The sequence below is a fragment of the Bison bison genome, unplaced genomic scaffold, assembly GCF_000754665.1.
Source record: "Bison bison bison isolate TAMUID 2011002044 unplaced genomic scaffold, Bison_UMD1.0 scf7180017864043, whole genome shotgun sequence".
Classification (NCBI taxonomy): Eukaryota; Metazoa; Chordata; class Mammalia; order Artiodactyla; family Bovidae; genus Bison; species Bison bison.
In genome coordinates, this window is record NW_011494615.1 from 4023461 (window position 1) to 4036783 (window position 13323).

At 44.3% G+C, this 13323-nt stretch overlaps 1 protein-coding gene across 1 annotated transcript in view; it reads right to left on the reverse strand.

Annotated features, from left to right (window-relative positions):
• The window catches only part of ITGA9 (integrin, alpha 9), a 369261-nt gene that overhangs the window by 161958 nt on the left and 193980 nt on the right, over positions 1–13323 (reverse strand). The gene's annotated exons all lie outside the window — the stretch shown is intronic.

Sequence of the window (13323 nt, forward strand, 5' to 3'; positions counted from 1 at the left end):
TCTTTTTTGTACAGTTCTTCTGTGTATTCTTGCCACCTCTTCTTAATATCTTCTGCTTCTGTTAGGTCCATACCATTTCTGTCCTTTATCGAGCCCATCTTTGCATGAAATGTTCCCTTGGTATCTCTAATTTTCTTGAAGACATCTCTAGTCTTTCCCATTCTGTTGTTTTCCTCTATTTCTTTGCATTGATCGCCGAGGAAGGCTTTCTTATCTCTTCTTGCTATTCTTTGGAACTCTGCATTCAGATGCTTATATCTTTCCTTTTCTCCTTTGCTTTTCGCTTCTCTTCTTTTCACAGCTATTTGTAAGGCCTCCCCAGACAGCCATTTTGCTTTTTTGCATTTCTTTTCCTTGGGGATGGTCTTGATCCCTGTCTCCTGTACAATGTCACAAACCTCATTCCATAGTTCATCAGGCACTCTATCTATCAGATCTAGTCCCTTAAATCTATTTCTCACTTCCACTGTATAATCATAAGGGATTTGATTTAGGTCATACCTGAATGGTCTAGTGGTTTTCCCTACTTTCTTCAATTTAAGTCTGAATTTGGTAATAAGGAGTTCATGATTTGAGCCACAGTCAGCTCCCAGTCTTGTTTTTCTATAACTCATTTAGTTATAGAATCAGTATTTGCTTCAAAGGCTACTTTCTTATTAACGAGGCAAACATGAGAAGCCCAAGGGCCCGCCTTGTCCCTTCAAGCAGCTTAGGCTCCCTCCTCCTGCCCCATCTGCTTAACTGTGAAAAGAACTGCTGGTTCCCAGCGAACAGAGGAATTCAAATCCTCATCAGCCTTGACTTGAGGAGTAGTTTCCGGAATCACTAAATCTTACAACATCTGGAACAAATCAGGTTCACTCACTGTAACAACTGGATTAAAGACAAAGAATACTTCGGGGGGCAGAGGAATTCCCCAAATTTGCGGGCTGCCCAGAGGTCTGATGTCATGGTGGGGATGGTGTGTGGTGATGGATGACCTGACCAGCAGTGGCCCGGTGCCACCCTGTGCCACACACGCCGCCTGTCAAACCCGGCCACCACGCATTCAAAATGCAAACCGTGGACCTACATTTCACGGTCGCTGGCAGGCCAGACAACTCAAGACAGCCCAAGTCAGCAGGGCTACCATAGTCCCTCCATGAGTAATTCTTAATGGCCATCATTTTTCCCTGTTTCTGGCTCAAGAACCAAATAGAGGATGTAAATGGTCACAGATGATAAAGCGTATTGAAATTACAAGTCTACTTGGATTTGGAATCTTCTTCCTGTGAGGTCAGCAGTCTCAGGGACCAGAGGAAAGTGGCTCTTTCCACCTGGGTCCCCAAAGGTAGAAACAAGAATAGACACACCAGGTACAGCACTTCGAACAACCACAAATGCCCATGCGTCCACAAAGTGGCTGCCACGTTCACCACAATGCCCAGGTTTTCTGCTTTGGACCTGAAGTGTTGGTTTTCTAGAGCTCACCTAAGCTATAAGAGACAGTCAGCTGTGTCTTTAACAAACTCAAACAAGGAATGAATGCGTCAGGGAATTTACTTCATCACCAGGGTATTATAGATGCTGGGGGATACAGGGTCAGGCAAACAGTTTCTCCAGTGGCATCTAAGTTCGGTCTCACATTAGAAAAACAGAAAAGTGTAACATGACACCAGCCTTATAATAAAGTCTCAGTCCTGGATATTATAATAAAAATCTTTTGTCTATTCCAGTAAGCAGAGCAAAATGTTTGTTTCTCCAGCATGTATCTTTCCCCCAAATCAGGGAAAACTTCTAGACTTGGGGTTTTTAAACTGTTTTTGTGTCACCAGATACTCTTGGCAGTGTAGTGAATTGAACAGACGCCTTCTCAAAATGGTTTTAAATGCATAAAGGGAAAAAGAGTTACAAAGAAATCAGCTATATAAAAATACAGTGAGAATTTTGTTAAAAATATGCAGTTTATGAATATGTGTTCTTTTAAAGATAACACTGAATAATAAGGTTTGGGGTGGATCATACTGATTCCACAAATTTGACATGGGGATGGGTGTGAATGATACATTGAAATAACTTCAACATCAGTGATTTCTATATGTGACAGCCACAAGTCCTGCTAATATGACTCTGCTTTGTTGTCTACATTCATAATTGACTATGATGCTAAACTTCACCATGATGCTAAATTTTACTCTGAAGTTAGTGAAAATTAAGCTGTGACTGTTTTCCTATCTAAGTTCACAGACCCCATGAATTCTATGCACAGACCACCAAGGGATTTGGACCAGGTTAGGAACCTCTGTCCTATGGCAGGTGAGAGGGAGGGACTGACTCAGTGCTGAGGAGTCACCAGTGATGATGAAAGGTCAGGTGGAGGGAGAGATGGACAGCATGCTCAGCCTCCGACGCAGGGAGGAAAAGAAGTGCATTTCTGAAAAGTGTAGGATAAGAGACTTGTAACTGCTGTTGGTTTCCTTCACCTTAATCCTTCTGTCCTGGGACTAACTATGCTGCTACTGCTAAGTCGCTTCAGTCGTGTCCGACTCTGTGCAACCCCAGAGACAGCAGCCCACCAGGCTTCCCCGTCCCTGGGATTCTCCAGGCAAGAACACTGGAGTGGGTTGCCATTTCCTTCTCCAATGCATGAAAGTGAAAAGTAAAAGTGAAGTCACTCAGTCATGTCTGACTCTCAGTGATCCCATGGACTGCAGCCTACCAGGCTCCTCCATCCATGGAATTTTCCAGGCAAGCGTACTAGAGTGGGGTGCCATCGCCTTCTCCGGGGACTAACCATGAGCCATTTTTAAAACTGACAAACCTGGGGAGGCTGGACGGAGAGGTGCGTAAATGAGAATTTTCTCCTTCTTGGCTCAGGAAGTCAAATAGATTGTGTTCTTTCACACAAATGATAATTTTCTCCCAGAAAAAAAATATGAAAACTTAAAGTTTTTTTTTTCTTGAAGGAATACAATTGTGGACTGAAACAATGGCAATTCACTCTTGTTCAAATCTCATTATCACAGAAAACACTCTTAAAAAAGAGCCAGTGCTCCTAGGGAAAAAGGCTGCTCACACCACCTGAATATCATGCATCTTTCATGCCCTGAGGACTGTATCTGCCCTTGGCTCCCACTGGGAGGGTATTTTGCAGTGAAAGCCATCTCTCACAGGGGGCCCCTCTCCTTTATCCCAGTGTCTGGATAGTTCTCTTTAAAAACAAAGTCCTGGGGAAGAAACAACCAGAAGTAATCCTAAAAGACACAAAGTCCCACTCACCCCCTGCGGGGACCTTCTATCCATCACCCCACAGGCTTGGTTTTTAAAAATTCAGAAACCCTCCAATTCCAATAAGGCAGATAAAAGCCCACCAGCAACTGTTTTCCCCTGCTCATATCTGATAAACATTGAACTTGGCTTCCTTTTGAAACCCACAGTTCTGAAAAGGATTGAGCCTTCCTGGCCAGATCTAAGAAGGAACAAACTGTGAGGTCTGAGTTCTCCAGCATCTTAGGTGGGGTTTTCTGGCAGCAAGAATTCAGGTTGTTGTGGGGGATGCCACTGGAAGCAGGTGGTCTTGGGTACAGTCTAGCCATGACCCTTATTCATGGGGAGCTCTGGAGCACAAAACACAGCCTAGAAACACCAGTACTTGAGGCAAGAGGCTGGCCTTTTGTACCCTAAATCAGCCAGTCAATGGCTAGGGTTGCCCAGGATGGGTGTAACCTCCCAGGCAAGGGCCCTTCTCCAGATCAGAGGAGGGGCAGCTGTGAGCCCTTGGCAGCCAACATTTAATGGCAGCTGGGAACAGGGCACCGGCACTCTTAAAGGTGACAGCCTTTTCCCAGCCTTGTCATTTTCGGGTCAAGATAACCTGGAATGGAGTCAAGGAGAAAGACTCATAAAATCTAAAAGGTCTTTACCTGTAATGTACAGGCAGCTCATGATCTACCCAAGCCTGTCTGTCACCTTGGCTCTGGAGGGAGGTTACTCTTAGGAAGAAAGCTAAAGTGGCCTTTGTCTTCCTTCTGCCAAAAGAAGCAGGGTCACTTTCTGATCCGCCGAAGGTTGTATCAGGTGGCTCAGAACAAACTTGTGTGCATGCTCAGTCACTCAGTCGGACCCAACGAACACTGGAGAGATGTTAATAAGAGGGCGTGTGCAAGAAAATATGTACAGGGGTAGGTTTACTTCAGAAAACAAAACAACTGTGCGTCTTCAGAATTTGGCTTTTCTTCCAGTAGCTAAGTCTGCCCCGGGATGGGTGAGTCTAGTGAGTGTGGCAAGAGACCAATAGCACAGTCACACAGAATAAGCTGTAAAATCTTAGCAAAAAAAAAAAAAAGCACATGGCTCCCCGTTCTCTCTTGATCTGACAGAAGTGAGGAATACAGTTGCTACCTTCTTTTGATAAATCTTTTTCTTAGGCTGAGTGTCCGGTGAGAAGGAAAATGACAGCCATATGATTTTGGCCCTGCTGGAAAGATGCTTACACATAAAACCTCTGGTGGTTGGCCCTACTTGGAAGCCAAGGAAAATATTAGCAAAACTAAAAATAATTAAAAAATAAAAAATAATATTTTATTAGGCACGCCTGTGAGACAGGTCCAGCCTTCCCAGGTGGCTGGAGAGGGAGCGATGAGCCTGGTCCCAGCCTCTTCTATGGTTGCCATGGTTACCCCTAAGCTCTGTCTTCAAGGCTCCTCTATGGATTCCCCATCCTCTTACCATCCAGATGGAAAATCTCAGTCGGTGTCTGCGCAGCAGGGGGAGGGCTGTCCCTGAAACCCGATACTCGTTGGAATAGATCGCTGCTGCTTAAGTGTGGTAGGGCCTCACACCAAAGCTGGTCCACTCTTTAGGAAGCTACAAATCAGATCCGCCTGGAGATAGGAAGGTATTTCCCACCTGGTTAGCAGCATGTCACTGTGAGAGCAAGAGACAGGCCAGGTTCCCCAAGCTGCCACGGCTATTTAAAGTCAGAGACCACAGAACACTGGTCTTGGCCTCAGGAACCTCCCAACGGGGTTTTTTTTTTTTTTCCTTTTCTTGCTACTCCATTGAACTTTCTTTCTAACCCCAGAAAAGTGACTCAAATCCCTGTCCACCAGCTTCTTGTTCTGCTGCTGAAATACTGTTCTATCCATGAGAATCACTAACCACAAATAAACAGCGAGCTGGGCTTGTTTCCACCCTGTCCGAGTTACTTTGTAGGACAGTGGAGTTGCCAGCCGTCTGTGCTTCTCCCGAGTTGGGCTGCAGTCAGGGCTGCAAAACTGCGCAGCTGTGTGGCCTAGCTCCACCCAGGTCCCTCCCGGATAACGGACCGGGCAGAGGTCAGATCCTCTCTGCACCACATGTGCTGTGGACACTTCCCTCACCTGCCGTTTCTGCTGTCCTCAGGAAAATGGGGGACAAAGCTCCCAGCCCTGTACTTGACTTATGGGTATTCCCTACAGCCAAATTCCCTTCAGCAGGTGGGCAAAGCATGGTGATGCTTGGGGGAGAAGGGACAACAGACTAAGACGCGGACAAACACAACAGGAAACCAAGTTACCACGGTAACCAAGAGTTAGGAGTGTGGAAATGTGGAAAGAAAGCATTCACAGGAAGATAGTGGAAAGAAGCTTCGGTGTCAAAAGGTGGTTTTTGATCCTCTCCCTGGAAATTTCCAGAATGAATTCATCAACTGAGATTCTTTGAGAAAGTGGGTGCAACAGATATTGTCCATGCCCCTATCACCCCCATGAGACTTTTTCAAATGTTCCTGCTGATTTCCAGGTGCCAGGGTCTGAACCTTGCTGGATGAGAACACGGCTGCTGTCTGTCACAGGCTAGAAGGGCCCACCCAAGCCTAGAGAAGCTTTTAACCAACGACTCTCCTTAGCTGATGTACAAACAACCCATCCCCTTTACCCCTCAGAGGCAATCATTTTAAGCTGTGCATTTCCTATCATTCCCCAGTGTTTCCCTGCAGGATGAAGATCCAATATCCCCTGTGCCACCTTGGTATGATGGGCTAACTGATAGCCTCTTTATTCACATCCTTTGTCTTCTGACACACAGATCCTCCCATCAGGAAGCAGAGTTTATTTCCCCATCCCTTGAATCTGGCTGGCCCTGTGTGTGACTTTGCTTCAGCTAACAGAATGTGGCAAAAAGTGAGAAGAGACCAGTTTTGTGACAGGCCTCAGGAAATCTTGTGGACTGTGTTCTAGTTTTTGGACCCCTTCCCTGCCCCCAACAGCAACACCTAGCCAACCTGAAGTTGGCTACAGGTCCAAATGGAAGCTCATGAGACCAGAAGACCTAAACAGCTGAGTCACAGAATCTGGAGCTGAATAAATGGTGTTTTTCCCAAGGCATGAAGTTTGGGGTGATTTGTTACACAGCAGTAACTAACCGATACACTGGTGTACAGTGCACCCTTAACAGTAGGCTTCCCTCTAAGTTTCTTTACTCCTCTACCTTTGTTCCCTGCACTTCTCAAATTATTTACACCCAAATCCTTGCCTGAGGGTCTGCTTCACAGAGGACTCAAACTCAGATAGGGTGGAGGGCCTCTTTCCTTGTGCTTCCAGGGAATTCGCTCATGTTCTCATGATTATAACAACCACAGTGAATTACAATTATTGTTTTCATGTGTGTTTCCCCTTCTAGATCAAGAGCATCATGATGCAGTGGTTTATATTCGTTTCCACCAAGCCTGGTACATCCATGATAAGTACTCCATTGATATTTGCCATGTAGGTGAAGGCATCAGCAGTTTATCACTTCTCATCAGGTGAGTAGATGTATTCTGCAAAAGTACTGCACCCTTCACTACCTCTTCCAGTGTGTAAATGTGTCTCTTTGTTTGCCTTACTCTGTTCGTCACTTTCCTAGGGGGTTACATCTTGCCCTTTGCCTAGGTAACTATAACAGAAGGACCACCCACAAGCCTATTCATCTTGATGTGGTCCTGAAATGTGGGGGAGACACCTACTGCCTCCTCAGAGAACCCCTATCAGAGGAGGGAGAAGAGAAGAGTGCAGATGAGGAATCCTTAAATTCTCATTCAAAAGAGAGCATTTCACCTTTCTTTCAAGAACATACCACTGAAAAAAACCATTCCTGTTTCCAGAGATTCCAGAAACAGCCACTACAAAAGCCAGCTGCTCTCAATCAACAAACTTCTTCTGCACTTTTTTGTTCCCACATCTTGGGCAGACGGTGAAGGGAAAAAAATATTGAATCACAAGGCTAATATTCTGGCAAGGGCAAAAGTTTTCCAGGATTCTGATCAGTCCTATTCATCTTCCTTTACAAAGTAGTAACAATAATGAGAGAAAAATCCAGCCTACACATATTATAAATATCCTGACTTGAGGCTTAAACCATCATTTGGACCCAGCAGAACTGGTGTCTGTGGTCTCTGGGGAGAAAAGCTTTTGAACAGCACCTCACATGTCAGACATCACGGGGGGAGCATGACTGGATGGATAGGAGGGATCTTTGAGGATGCATTTTTTTTCACCCATCCACCTCCTTTCTGATTGGGGCTTTCTACACAAAGGAAGCTTTATTCCCAGCTCCCCAGTTTTGGTCCTTCTTGTCCAGAATCAGCTGATTGTGACACCCAACAGCAACTGAGGCCAGTGCACAGGAAGAGAGCAGGATGAAGAATTGGACATTTCCAGCTTTGATCACCTCCACCCTGACCACTGTGAGCCCTTGAATAAGTAACCTGCCTCCCCAAGCCTCTGCATCCTCCCACCAAAAAAGAGTGTAATAATATTTACTTCTCATTGTCACTGACCAGATTAAATGAAATAATAACGATAGCTCTCATTGACTGAGTGTCTGCTATAATGCCAAGCTTTCAGAAGCAATTAAGTATGTTTTAGCTCACTAACTACTCAAAACAACTTTGCAAGATGGTGCTATTATACTCCCATTTTACAGATGAGAAAACAGAGGCACAGAGGTGTGAAGCAACTTTCCCGAGGTTGTGTAGCTGGTAAGATACTACAGAGGACACTATAGGGAAGCTAGTGCATGGTAGGAACACAATAAACAGGAGTGTCTTCCCCTTCATATAAGAAGACAATGCTACTTCTACCCTATGCTATGCAGTTGATGTTTCTGGTCTTTTTGCCATTTTAAAAAAAGTAAACAATTTACTTCAAACTCTAAATGGCCACCCCATCCTTCACCGTGATCCTGGGTATATTGATCCTCCTCTTGAAGACTGGTTTTCCATGGACATGAAAATGCCCATGAAAACCTGAGATACCCATGAAAATCTCCCAGCCAAGGGTTTAGGGAAATGCACTTGGTCCCCCATCTCCACCAAGATAATTGCATTACTAAGGCTACAGTAATGCAGATGGTGACTGCAGCCATGAAATTAACAGATGCTTACTCCTTGGAAGGAAAGTTATGACCAACCTAGAGAGCATATTCAAAAGCAGAGACATTACTTTGCCAACAAGGGTCCGTCTAGTCAAGGCTATGGTTTTTCCAGTGGTCATGTACAGATGTGAGAGTTGGACTGTGAAGAAGGCTGAGCGCCGAAGAATTGATGCTTTTGAACTGTGGTGTTGGAGAAGACTCTTGAGAGTCCCTTGGACTGCAAGGAGATCCAGTCAGTCCATTCTGAAGGAAATCAGCCCTGGGATTTCTTTGGAAGGAATGATGCTAAAGCTGAAACTCCAGTACTTCGGCCACCTCATGCAAAGAGTTGACTCATTGGAAAAGACTCTGATGCTGGGAGGGATTGGGGGCAAGAGGAGAAGGGGACGACAGAGGATGAGATGGCTGGATGGCATCACTGACTGGATGGACGTAAGTCTGAGTGAACTCCGGGAATTGGTGATGGACAGGGAGGCCTGGTGTGCTGCGATTCATGGGGTCGCAAAGAGTCGGACACAACTGAGCGACTGAACTGAACTGAACTGAAGGCTACAGTCAGTCATAGGACCATTATATGTGGTCATGAGATGGTTCTTCCAACTTCATAAATATTCTCATTGTGCCTTTTTACTTCCCTTGAGAGTTCTTTCATTATAGGAGTTGCCTAGCTGGAAGGCACTGACATTTCCACTGGTCTCATATGGGATACATAAAAAAAAAAGTTCTTTTAACTTAGCTGCCATAGTGTATATTTCTCTCTTCTTTACCTTAATCACATGTGATATACTCCTAGGTACTATAAGTATTCAGACAAAAGAAATGAAACATAGTTGCATCACTTTACAAATGGAATTTTCAGTCCTATTTGAAGAAATTAAACAGCTTCCTCCTTATGCCTGGACATTTTGGAAGTGGCGTGTTTTAGAACAAGGCTCAAGACCATTAAAGATTGTAGACTTAATTGAAGAGTTGCATCGTTTTAAGAGACAACAGGCCTGCCAGAATTCATGCTCTCTGGAGAGAAAAATAAAAACATCCATGAGTCCCGGTTACAGATTGCATTTCCTGGCTTGATCCCTGACCACTCAGGGTGACCCAATCACTCCCAGATGTCTTTCTCTCTTTTTTTCAAAACAAAGGCTCCTCAGTCTATGGGTTTTGGCTGCTTCCCACAACACCTTGCACTGTGCTGCCTACCCAGTCATCGGAGGAACTTTTCTCTGTTATCCCTTGGTTTCAACCTTATAATACAGTGGATCACAGCTAACAGGAGAGCTAGGCTCTAAAGACAGCACAAAGGCAAAAATTTTTTGTTGAAACTGGCCCCTGGAAACCCTTGGGGAGGCACCATGATGGAGATAAACATCTCTCATAAGCCTAACCCTGTCTAGGTGCTCCTGTACTGAGACCAAGGTGATGTCCAGGGACCTGAGCCAGGATGACTGAGATGATGGGAGAGTTGTTGTTGTTCAGTCACTAAGTTGTGTCTGACTCTTTGTGACTCTCTGAACTGCAGCATCCCAGGCCCCCCCGTCCTTCAATATCTCCTGGAGTTTTCTCAAATTCAGGTCCACTGAATTGGTGATGCTATCTAACTGTCTCATCCTTGGCTGCCCTCTTCTCTTTCTGCCTTCAATCTTTCCCAGCATCAGAGTCTTTTCCAATGAGTTGGCTCTTTGCACGGGAGAGTAGCTGACTCAAAAGTCAAGCTGGACACACTTTCTCTCAGTGGAACAGAGAACCCAGTGACCCACAGGCCCTCAGTCCCCTTGCCCTTGCCCCTTTCTCTGCCCCTAGCCCTCTCTCCCCACCCCTCTGGTGTGCCCACCTGCATTCCTATTAGGCTAAATGCAGTTATGCTACTACTCTGCTATACCCCCACTGGCTGCAGGACGAAGCCTAAACTCATAGGTGTATCACAATCTGCTGCTTCTCTCTCTTTCTCTCTCTTACATCTTCCTGTGTCCTCCTGACCTGTGTTCAGGCCACAGACACCTTTATCACAACCATTTTTGCGGCAAATATTTTTCTGCCAGATAACTAACTTGTCACAAGGCAATTTTTCCATAAAAGATAAAAGAATTGGTTGATTTACATCACATAAACCTTAGCACTTATACTGCTCTATAAAGTGACAAGGATACGGGCAGTCTTAATGTGGTAGATGATAACAACTATATAAATTGATTTGATAGGAAACATGGCGATAAAACTTACTGGAAGTATGAAACAAGAAAGGGTAAAGCTGGATTGCACATTATACTAGAAAATGAAAACGTATCAGTTTGCAAATCTTCGATGATTGGAAGGCACAGAGTTGAACCCACATTCCCCATAGAACTTTGGAACGTCTATCACTGAACATGTGACAAGATGCCAGGAACACACAACAGTGTAGAGGCTTCCACAACACAATACAAAGCTCAGTTACAAATGTGCATCTGAGTATTTGGAAACTGAGGCCTCTCTAAATGGAGAAAGAAATCTTAACAGAAAAGAAAAAGTGCAATGCTGAACAGGAAAATGAATACATTTTAAATGTATTCAAATATTATGTATTTTGCAATAGTCTTTTAATTTGCATTATTCATTTTCAATGTTCCACTATGTCCTATTTAATGATGCTCTTACTTTTTCTCTTTTACAGGAGAATTGCCTTACAATCAGTTACATGCTGAAAACATTTGCAGCAAAAACGCTTGTAGCAAAGATGTTTACAGCAGAGGAGCTCATGCCAAAAATATCTCCTGACCACCTCCTTCACCCCAGATGCCTGCAGATCTGCATGGCAAGTCTGCCTTCCAGCCTCTGTGCCTCTGCTCATCTTTTCCCTCTGCTCAGGACGCCTGGAGGCATTCCCCTTGATTCCTTCTCTTGGAAGCTGCTCCAGGGCTCCATGATGACCCATCTATCCCTCTCCCGGCACTAACCAGGCACTGACAGCACCCAGCTGTCCTCTCCCACCCACACTGGGCACCCTGTGAGAGCAGGGCCCACATTTCTTCCCTGATTTGAACAATGAAGGAATGTACACCCCATCCCAGGCAATAACAAATCAATAACGATAACCAAATCAGCTCACTTCTAGTTCAAGCCACCGAGTCTTTGTCAACCAAATTCAGACCTTGGCTTCCATACGCAGTTTACTGATTGTACCTTCTCTCTCTCTGTGCCTGGCTCTGCACAAAGATCTGGTGAAATTCAAAGTAACTGAAACCCTGGGCTTGGTTTTGTATCTCTACTTATCCAATTACCAGTTAATGTTTCTCTGATGGCTCCCTTGGGGGCAACGATGGGCCCAAGAGTATAATGAAGGTTTGTTTAATGGGGGATCCAGCCAACAGGCTATTTTGAGAAACCAAGGGGCCTCTTGGGAAATAACTCACCCGAGGGAGAGGCTCAGTGATTTGGTCCAAAGATATTGATTCGGAGATTTGAAAAATCTCCTCCCCCGATCTCTAGGTCTTGTGTATGAGTTGTAGGAAGATGGAACTACAAGAAAGGCTGAAATAGTACCCAAAACTATAAGGTACCAGGAAAGCAACAGGGCGATCCTGCTCTTTATGTAGCAGAATAGATTGCATTATGGTTCCAATTTTTCACCCCTCTCTAAATTTGTCTCCTTTGCTATGTGACTGTAGTTCTCACTGAAAAGGCAAAGCATAGCTTCTAGTCCCTTGATTTTGAGTTTGGGCACATGACTTTCTGTGACCATTAGAATAAGGCTGAAGTTAAGAATACACCAGTTGTAAGCCTATGCCTTGAGAGTTATTGCATGTTTCTGCTTGCCCTTTTATACTGGTGCCATGCCATGAGAAGAATATATTGAGTCCAGGCCATTGGTTCCAGCAGGATGGTCAAAGACACATGAAGTAGAGCTGAACTGAGTCACTCGAGCCTAGTGGAGATCCACCTCCCCTCTGTTGAACCCCAGATTCATAAGCAAGTCAACCAGGATGCAGCTGAATCAAGCCAGGACCAGCCAACCCTCAGTCGACCAACAGATTCAGGAGGAAAAAAATGATTTTAAGCCACTGAGTTTTGACTGGTTTGTTACACAGTACTTTTCTGTGGTTCTATCTAGCTGATATATATGGGAGTCTGGGCCCTGGCCAACCACACCAGTTGTTCTAGTATTATTGGTAACTGGGCCCAGAGAGCAGATCCAATTCTGACCAATACTCTTGGGAGGCCAGGGTTGGGCAACAGAGCCAGCTTTAAGGATAATGACCACGAGCCCTGGGTTTTACTTCTTCACATATGAAGAGCACAATGTAACACAGATGGATTTGACCGTGCCCTGACAGGGAGCAAGAACATCAGAACTTTTCTAGTATTTAACCTGAGAGCAAGTGAATATTTTCCCACCCCATGAAGTTTTCAGTGATCTAAAATAAATGTCCACTATATATAATCTGCCTCAAAATAAAAAACAAATCCATATATTTTTGTTTCATGTTCCTTTTCCCCTAAAATACTTTTTGGAAGACTTTTCTAAAACTAAAAGTTGTGATCTAATAACTTATGAAGCTTCCTTAAAATTGGTTTCTCTCATAGGTTCCAGAAGGTCCTTCTTACTAATGTTAAAAAAAATTCCAATATCCACTTATCAGATTGAAATAATTTTCTAAGCTTGGCAAAACATGTACTACTTTAATGTACTACACTAAGTTCTAAGTAAAAGTAATGTCAATTAATATTTAAGAGGTTTGGAGGAGTGTGTGTGTGTGTGTGTGTGTGTGTGTGTGTGTGTTTGGGGAGGTGGTTTACACCTTTCCCCTGATAAATGCAAACAAATGAAGAATTATCTTAGTATTACTTTCCTTTGATGAATTGTAGATTATTTGTCAACAGAAGTAAAAGTGTCTAGTGCAGTTACTGGTTCATGATGGGATATTTCTTTCACTCCCCCCAAACTTAACTCTCACAGTTGAGGCATACAGTATGGAT